Source organism: Alligator sinensis, unplaced genomic scaffold (genome assembly GCF_000455745.1).
Source record: "Alligator sinensis unplaced genomic scaffold, ASM45574v1 scaffold1128_1, whole genome shotgun sequence".
Classification (NCBI taxonomy): domain Eukaryota; kingdom Metazoa; phylum Chordata; order Crocodylia; family Alligatoridae; genus Alligator; species Alligator sinensis.
In genome coordinates, this window is record NW_005843338.1 from 113861 (window position 1) to 123801 (window position 9941).

At 45.3% G+C, this 9941-nt stretch overlaps 1 protein-coding gene across 1 annotated transcript in view; it reads right to left on the reverse strand.

Moving 5' to 3' along the window:
* The window catches only part of MRAP2 (melanocortin 2 receptor accessory protein 2), a 53365-nt gene extending 48558 nt beyond the window's left edge, over window positions 1–4807 (reverse strand). Inside the window, exon 1 of the mRNA XM_006038398.3 lies at window positions 4736–4807. The gene's annotated coding sequence lies outside the window, so the exon portion shown is untranslated. The remainder of the gene's footprint in view (window positions 1–4735) is intronic.
* Window positions 4808–9941: the final 5134 nt, after the last annotated feature.

Below are 9941 nucleotides of genomic sequence, written 5' to 3' on the forward strand. Positions count from 1 at the left end.
AGCCACAAGGTCGCCTCTCAACTTTCTCTTGCGGAGGCTGAAAAGGTCCGGTTCTCTAGTCTCTCCTCGTAGGGCTTGGTCTGCAAGCCCTTAACCATACAAATGTCCCTTCTCTGGACCCTCTCCAGGTTATCCGCATCCCTCTTGAAGTGCGGCACCCAGAATTGCACGCAGTACTCCAACTGCGGTCTGACCAGCGCCCGATAGAGGGGAAGTATCACCTCCTTGGACCTATTCGTCATGCATCTGCTGATGCACGATAAAGTGCCATTGGCTTTTCTGATGGTTTCATCACACTGCCGACTCATGTTCATCTTGGAGTCCACTACGACTCCAAGGTCCCTTTCCACTTCCGTGCCACCCAGCAGGTCATTTCCTAGGCAGTAGGTGTGCTGGACATTTTTCCTCCCTAGGTGCAGCACTTTGCATTTCTCCTTGTTGAATTGCATTCTGTTGTTTTCTGCCCAGAGGTGCAGCACTTTGTTCTGTTCCTCTAACACAGGGCTGGGCAATTATTTCAGGTGGAGGGCCGCTTACTGAGTAGTGGCAAGCCATCAAGGGCCGCATGACAGGCAGCCAGGGGCAGATTAATATTAATTTTCTAAAATTTTTAGGGGCCCTGCAGGCCGGATAGAATGGCCTGGCAGGCCACATTTTCCCCACCCCTGCTTCAATATCTAGGTCAGCAGTGACAGGAAGGTTCCCCTCTTCAAGCTGCTTGGCCAGCTCCCCAGTGTCCCCCAGTGGCCCACAGGTTCCAGCCACACCTTGTTCCCATCCTCTCCATGGTGGGTGGGGTGCAACACCCCTTTTAGGAAATTCTAGATCTACCCAAGCATTCTGGGCATCCTTGAAGTCTTGGAGAGTAAAGTGATGGGGCTGAAATGCATCTACATTTAAGCTACTCATCCGTATTTGAACCAAAGCCTAGAGCACTCGTGGATATCGTTTGGCCATGTTCATTGTAGAATACCTACATGCTAGCATCCCTGCACTGTAAGGTCACAACCTAGCCCCAACATGTCTAAATGTCTGAGTTTCAGCATGGAAAGTCAGTCATGTCTTACATTTCTCACATTTCAAGTAAGTTAAATAGCAGAATGTGCACACAACTTTTAAGAAAAGCATTAAAGAGAACGGAATGATAGCTACAAAATTAGTCCTAGAATATTATATACGTGCAGAAATTATCTGTCTTTTTTAAATCCATTTCGTGAAAAGATCAGATACTCACTGAAACAGAATAGCTTTTTAAAAAAAGAAGATCGGTTTGGGATGTTTCTGCAATAAGACCGCAAGTAATTTAACCAATTGTCTAGTTTTACTATCTTCTGCTGAAATACTTCCCTCCAGCCCTGCTAGAAGATAACAGTATTTGTTACATGCTGCCTGACAAAAAAAATTCATCTGAGGTTGAACTCCTGGTGCAACTAAGACACTAAAGCATGACTCACCTGGCACATATTTGCAGTCTCCTTCTCAGTCTCCACCATTTCCCAGCACAACCAAATACTATACCAAAAAAAAGCTAACAAAAGACTTCACCGTATACTCTATGGAGTTTGAGCTGTAAGACTGGATCCAAAATAAATCTGCCTTTCTTTTCTTCAGTTTTTATTTATCGTAGTCTGAGAAGAATACACTATAGAAGCAAAATTGTATTAAAAAGTCATACTGTTTGATGGATGGGAATAAATTAGTTGGCCAAACTGTAAAAATAGCTAAGTGTCATCAGCTACACCAGAGTACTGAACAGCTGCCCCAGGCACCATCTGCCAGGCAACAACCAGAAGTCGCTGCTGCCCCAGGCACCTTGTATTATCATTGTTAGACCTTTGAATCTCAGTCTTTTACCTCAATACAATACTTAACAAAGGGCACACTATTCAATTGTCTTTATAATAATCAAGTCTTGCAATTTTTGGCAGGCTTTTTTAAAAGCCAGAATCTCTCAAGTCTTTGCAAGTTTTTGTCCTTACCTCAAGTAGTGATACCATCCCATTTTGAGCAAGAATGAAATCAGACTCCCCTAAATCAAGATACAGTAGCTGCTATTTTCCTAGTAGCCTGAGGTGTGATGCTGCCTGTGCTAAACATGCCTGTTCCCTAGGATCTATGATTTGAGGAAATTTTGAAAGCAACAAGGAGGGGAAAAGAGGTAAGAGGGAGGCTAATGACTAGTCTGTACATGGAATGAATCAGCACAAGTATAGAGCAGGAGTGTTAACCTTAATACCCACAGGCCAGATCCAGCCTGCAGAGCTAGTGTGTGCGACCCCCACAGGACTATCAGAAAGATCAGGGAATTCAGAAGAGGAGAAAGCAGGGACAGGGCCTGTTGTGAAATCCAAAGTACACGTCCATGGTGGTGGGCAAGAAATGGCTGCATTAGCCCCCTCTGTTGCTGCCACTGCTCGCCCTACCACCATGCCCAGATCCAGCCCACAAGCAGCCCCACAGTCCAAATCTGACCCAAGGGCCCCGAGGAAATTTAACACCCCTGTTATAGAGGAATAATTATACCAGCCAATCTCCCTACATAGACAAACTTAAAGAGGATCATGTACAAAAATGTGGACCCGAGACAAAGGAATGCAGTAGGGGATACAAGGAAGAGGGGTAGCAGAATGTAGGACAAAGGAGACTGTTGAGATAAAGAAACAGAAGTATCAGGGTCATACAAGGAACAGGATTCAGAGGGGATATACAAGCAGGCAAGGGGAAGAAAAGGAGAATGCAACCTCCTTTTTACGTGGAGACTCCTCCCAAGAAGCAGGGGAGGCAGCTCTGTGTGCACAATGTGGGTAAAATATTAGTACTGCATAGATTAGTCTCAAATACTAAGAGAAAAAAAGCACAAACTAGTGTCATTTTTAATTGCTCTTTTGATCCCATGACTTCTAAATTAATTCTATATTTTGAAGAGTTCAACTGATGATTTCTCAACACTGGAAGGGATAGCCGAGCTTTAACATTTGCAATTACAAATCCCCATTTCACACAAAGGATAACATTTCACGAAGCATCCAAATGACTTGGGAACCCAAGTCCCATTTTAAAACTTATATGAGTATTTAAAGCACTTAAACTACTTTTAAAAAACAGGTACTGACTAATGCAGCAGGGTTGGAGTGTTTCTAAAGCTGCGACCATCCAGGAAATGCATGAGGGGGTGAGATTTGTGTGCGTTTTTGGGTATTCTTTATAAGAACAACTGCATGGTTGGCAGAGATGTTAACCAGCTTTTGGACGCACACTGCCTTTCCTCAGGTCTGGGAGAAAAGCAGATATGGTGTGAGCTAAATGGCAGATAAAACAAAAGCAGTTCCCTTGCTCCTAACTAATGGGCGCTTTCTGAGCAGCCTAATGAACTAGCATCTCCAACATTACAAGTCTCCAGCGTCTAGAATCTCCAGGCCAGCTGTGTTAATGGGGATCATGTATGCAGTTTATTTATGACCAATACACATTTGGCAGTACACATCCTTAAGCAAGACCCAGACACCACTGAGTTTTGCCAAGAGGTTAGATGGTGGGTTTGGTCAGGCTGCCTCAGGCAGAGGGATTGGACTAGATGCCCTCTGGAGGTCCTTGCCAGCCCCACTTCTCTAGGATCCTGTTGTATAGCTCAAATACTGCCTATTTCTCATGCTAGCTGAAGGAAAAAGTGCTTGCTTCTGAAGCCCAGGCACATTCTGTGCGTAAGCTTGCTTCAGCAGTGTCCCTAAAGACTTGGCAACCCTGAGGGTCCACAAGGAGTGGGCTTAAGCAACCAAGGAGTCTGGGACCTTAAAACCCTGGGAGCTCGTGGAAGCTCAACCATGTGACATCTCAAACAGAACTCCTCTGGACTTCTGGCACTTGCTTCAGGACCTTGCAAGGTCTAGTCCAGTGTTTCTCAACCTGTGGGCTGTGACCCAAGAGTGGGTTGTAAGAATATATAAAAGGTTCATAAACAAGCTTTAAAAATGGAGTCTCCTTTAAAGGAGAAAAACATGGGAAACCACAGCTTTTCCCTTGCAGGCTGGCAGAGCTCCAGCCTGCAAACAGGGTCAAACACAGGCATGGACGAACCAGGTGGCCGCCCGGGGACCTGGGCAGAAAGGGGGCTAAAAAAATGGTAATTTCTGAATTAGCATTATCATTATCTCTGGCAAAGGGGGACCTGATACTAAAAGTTCACCTGGGACCACCAGCAGTCTAGGCACAGTGCTGCCTGCAAGGGGCTGCTTGGGCCCCCCCACACACACTCCCCCCCTCCCCCAATACATTGAAGGGACGGGGCCTGGGAGCAGTAGATCACAACTGGGTTGGGACTGGCCATTGATGTTTACAAATGGGTCCTGGCACAAAAACAGATGGAGAGCCACTGACATAGCTCAAGGCAGGATCATCCCTGACTCCAGGTCTCTTCCTGCCCTGCTCATACCCCTGCTGGCAGGAGCCTCCCCAGCTCCTGCAGCCCGACCCCTGCCTCGGCCCTGCCCACCCCCACTCTACACACGCACAACCCCCGCCCCACTCAACTCCCGGGGCAGCACGAGCCCGGGGCAGGGAAAGCCGGCGGAGCCCAGGGGCCACCACCACCTTCCTGCTTCTGGAAGAGGGGCTCCTGGAGACAAAGCAAAGCACCCCCCTCCCGCCCCCACTCCACTGAAGCCCGCCGAGACCCTCAAGCACTAAGGCGTCTCCCTCCGTGTAATGACCAAGACCCCCCCGGCCCCAGCGCACTCACACGTGGGACCGCCGCCACCGTCCCGCCCCGCTGAACCTCCTGCACGCGCCGCCGCCACGGAGCCAGCACAGCCTCGCGCGCCGCCAGGGCATGAATGAATCAGCCCCAGCCCCGCCCATGTCACGTGACCGCGCGGGGCGGGCGCCCGGGTGCGGGGCCATTGAGTGCGCTCGCTGGCATTACCGTATTGCTGCGTGTGCGCGCGCGGCAGACCCTAGACCCTGCCAGCCCCGCTCCCCCGGGTGCATTGCTTGTGTAGCGCCTCTTTCCCCTGCTGGCTGAAGGGAGGAGCGCCTGGGTCCGGCCCCGCTCAGCCTGGCGGTTTGCACCCTGCCACCATCGGCAGAAAGAAAGAAAGAGCGAGCCGGGTTCCCCTCGAGCAAGGGCGGGTGGGATTCCTTGGCTTGGAGCTGGAGGGCCGCGCTTGGCACTGTGCAGAGGTCCACTTACACTTTGACTCTTGGGGGGCTCTTCAAAAAATACCCAACCCCCACCCCAAACCGATTAACTAAATTAATTAAAAATGAATAAATAAAATAGATACAATAAATAAAAATTATTAATGTCCACCTAAGCAAAGGAGCAGTCCGATGGGAGCCCCCCAGTTTATTATTTTCAAATCTTACAGAGGGGGCTGTCATCTCTTATGTGGGGGGGGAGGCTCATCTCCCCCCTTCCCTGCTCAGCTGCCCTTTAATTCACACCCTGGTATTGTGTGAAAATCATCTCTTCAGATACCAGATGCTGCAGGTGGAAACCTCTGCTTGTTTCTAAACACCTCGCTCTCTGTGGGCACATCTACACCAGACCTCTGCTGCCCACTGGACTAAGTAGCTCTACAATAAAGAGCTTCGTGTCTACACGTGCAGCCCTATTAGGCTGCAAACGAATAAACTCCGCAGCAGGTTTCTACTTGTAAATACCAGTACTATCTGCTGTGGAGTTTTTTTCATGCACAGCAATGCATGTATAGGCGCTGACAGGGCTGGCTGGGGCATGAGGGTACTTCAGTGCAGGGGCTGCCTGCAGATTAGCCCCACAGTGGAGCACCCTCTGCCCCAGCCCGCCTTTCTGCAGCACAGTGAGATGGGTGGGAGCAGCCCTGAGCTAGCAGGCTGGCTCCTGGGGCCCCCTGCCAACTGGGGCTGCTCCAACTCTGCTCCATGTGCTGCAGTGCAGGTGTCAACACAATGTCCAGGAGCAATAAACTCCAGCAGGATATGCACCAGAGTTTATTGCTATGCTTTAATATGCAAGTGTAGATGTGCCCTGTATATAACTGCCTGCTTTTCTCAAGGACTGGAATAGTAGGTAGCAGGCATGTTCTTCAAAAAAGGATCACATGTTTAAAGTTCAGGAGTTGTGTATTTTTCTTGTCATTTCCTCCCTTCCTCCAACTGAAGATCTCATCTCAGCTACTGTTTTAAAAAAAATTAGTCTACTGCCCCGTACAGTAACTTTGGATAGGGCTCTTACTGCCTCGGGCAGGAGGTTGGACTAGATGACCTCTGGAGGTCCCTGCCAGCCTGACTTCTCTATGACTCTAGGATTCAGCAGTGTCCCTAAAGACTTAGCAGCCCAGAGGGTCTACAAGGCTGGAGCTTGGGAAGGAGCAGGCTTAAGTAACTAGGGAGTCTGGGACCTTAACACAGATTTTGGGAACCAGCTCAACCTTGTAGCATCTAAATCCCACCAAGATGTAACACAGGCAACCTGCACCCAAGAACTGTGTCAGAGGCACCAAGGAAAGAGCCAGCAGGCTGCAGCCTGTTCAGAAAAAGAGAAGCTGGTGAGGAAAGATGCAAACACCAGGTGAATCACAAGCTGGGGACAAGCAGACAGGTGAGTCACCAGCTGGGTCTACCAGGGGTGTGTGATAACTAGACATGCTCATTTTAATACAATATTAGGTTACAGTAAGTTTCTTCAGGTTTGCTTAGCTCATCACAGTGTTCCAGTACTCATAAAAAGACCCCTGGCTTGTCCCTACACACAGACAAGAACACTATGCACCTGTTTCCTGCTAGCTCAGTGCGAAATCTGCCTGATGTCTGTTGTTCTTTGTTCCTATTTCAGATACGTTGTTGACCTTAAATCTGACTGCTGGTTAGGTAGTATATTGAATGATGCAACCTGTATTTCCCATCCATTTGGGTACTCATCCCTGGCAGAGCTCCAGGAGCCCAACATCAACAATGTGCAGACAAATGAATGTAGTATCAAATTTTAAAACCCACCTACTTATCTAGTGGTGAAAAAAAAGAAAACAAGCATAACTAATGAGATAAGCCTTGAACACTCACTCACTCACTACTTTTCCCCTGTTACTGACCATTACCAATGACTCTGCTGTCTTATAAGGACATTTTTTAGCTGGAAAAACATTCTCTGACATTTAGTTTCTCTCCGTGGGAGCTTGATTTAGCTGATAGCATTTTCAGACTCCAATATATTTCCTTTCCTATGCAGTCTGGGGAACTAATTTAAAATTAGTTTGTTTCCCGAATGTACCATACATTAAAGGCCAAACAAAAATATGCTTTCAATATCTTAAATAAAAATAGAGAAATGATTGTAACATTTTTTTCCCAGATCCATATTTGGTTTTGGAAATTGGCAAGTGTAAAATAATGTTCCTTTTATTGTTTTAACACTTCAGGCTTCTGATCATTTTAATGCAAAAAACTCAGATACAATCAGTAGAGATACAATAACAATTCACTTGGGTGAGTCAAGAATCAGGGCCCCCTTCCCCCCCAAAATTATATTAAGGGATTCTCTCTGCTCATAGTAGTTCAGAAGTATCTACAGACAGTCCTCAGACTTACGACATAATTGGTTCCTGAAAACTACATCTTAGGTCAAAACGTTATAACTCGGAACCGATTTTCCCATATGAAACAATGTTATAAATGGGGGTTGATTCCTGAACCAAGGCTCGATACCCTATTTTCATCAAAAATAACCCAGAATTTTGTACTCAATCAATTATAGATGAGTAATATAGCTACATTAATGTATTTATATTGTAAATAGCAATCATATTGATTTGGAAGGACTTCTTTGAGGTGACTTTGCTGGACTTTTTGAAGGGCTCTTGGTTGGACTTTTTGAAGGGTTCTTGGCTGGAGTCTTCTCAGGAGTCTTGGCTGAAGTTTGTCTGCTTTCTTAAAGAAAATGTCCAAGGAAGTTTGAACAGATGTTCTCCAGGGAGATGGGCAACTCAGCAAATTTGTTCGCTGGCATGGCGTGGTGTCGGATCAAGCGTTGTAAAGTCAAAACTGAGGTCAGAAAGTTGAAACAGGGTGTCAATTTATAAACGTTCTAAGTGTGAAACATTATAACTCGAAACGTTGTAAGTTGAGGATTGCCTGTACTAACTTCCTTTGGAGGTTGTTGCAATGGCTGATCATGTTTACCATTGAAAATATGTGTCTTATTTCCAGTTTGAATTTGTTGGACTTTAGCATCCACTTCTTGGTTACAGAACCCTTTAACACTCAGTATTTTCTCTGCATGAAAGTGCTGTACTTATACCACATAATTAGGTCATCTCTTTTAGATAAGCTAAACAGTCTAAGTTGTTTAAGTCTCTCACTGTAAGCCAGTTTTCTAAGTATTGAAGTTCAACCTTTCTACTATAAAGTGACCACCAGGACTGTACACACTATTCCAGCATCAGTCGCACCACAGCTGTAGGCAGAAGTAAAAACACCTCCGTGATGATATTTGCTGCTTCCCTATTTATGCATCCGAAGAGCTCGTTGGTCATCTTTACCACAGCATCACACTGTCTCTACTAACTTCTAAATCCTTTATAGAGTCACAGCTTTCCAGAATACAGTTATTTCTTCTGGAGACAAAAGGGCTGCATTCTGTGTTCCTTGATGAATGGTCCTGTACTTGGCGGTATTAAAATGAAACATTAAATTAAAAAAATATGGAGCAGTATTAGAAGTGATCCCCTTCAGGACCTCACTCAAAACACCTCCATTTTGTGATGATTCCTTGCTGATGACTGGTTTTGACATCTAACAGTTAGACACTTCACCTGCACTTCTTGATAATGTATAGTGCTAATTTGAATGCCATGCTGTACTAAGTCAGCTGCCTTACAAAAGTCACAAGACCATACACAAGAACTGTCTTTTCTAATTCTTCTATATAATTTTTGAGGTGGGGAGGGACCAAGACTGCACACAACATTCAAGGTGTGGATGCACCATAGTTTTATAAAGGGGCATAATGATACTTGTTGTTTTCCTGACAATTCCATTCTTTATTCTTTCTTGACTGCTGCTGAACACTGCACTCATGTTTAAACACATCCAAAAATGTTACATCTGTGTAGTTACCTCTATTAACCAAAGGCATAATCTCATAAAAAAAAGAACTCAGAATGGTGTGCACACTCCTTTTTCAAAAAAAAATCATGTTACCCTTCATTAATTATATTCTTAGCCTTTGATCTTCTATTAGTTGAATCATGTATAGGCCTTTCCATTAATTTGTCCAGGCCTGATGTCAGGCTAACCTACCTATGATTATATGAAACAAACAATTGCTCTTTTTGGAATATTGCTGCAATACTAGCGCTCTTCCAGTCTTCTGGAATTTCTCTGGTACTCCAAAATCTATGATCACTCAGCCAGAAATCTCCTTAGCCAATGACCTTTCCAGTATATTTTGGCATAATTTTGAGTATCTGGGGAGGATAAGAGAAAAGCATCAAGGGTTTCTGAGCTCTTGTTCTGTCTGGAATCAGAAGTGGTGCTGAGGAATCATCTCCTAACTTCATTGCTGTTATCTAAGGTTTGTGTTTATTTATAAGTGTGGTATGTTAGATGTGAACCAGCTTCACTCCAGTCATAGTTTTCATGAATCATGATCAGTAATCCTATTTCTTGATTTTACAGCAATCCATCCTGCCATTTTTGACAAAACAATCCCCAGTATCTGTAGAGCACAGAATGAGTAAGAAGCACAACAGAAAAATGTGCTGCAGGTTGTGAGATATGATGAGTTGTGCCATGGATTTCAAGCCTTATCAGACAGCTTTGTTCATCCTTTGTACCCAATACTCCATAAACATTTAGAAGTCACTGGAATGATGGGCTGCTTTACAGACATATGCATGGAAAGCAGAGACTTTAGGTTTGACTTCTATTTTCAAAATTTAAGACATGGAGTTCTCTCCAACCCATAT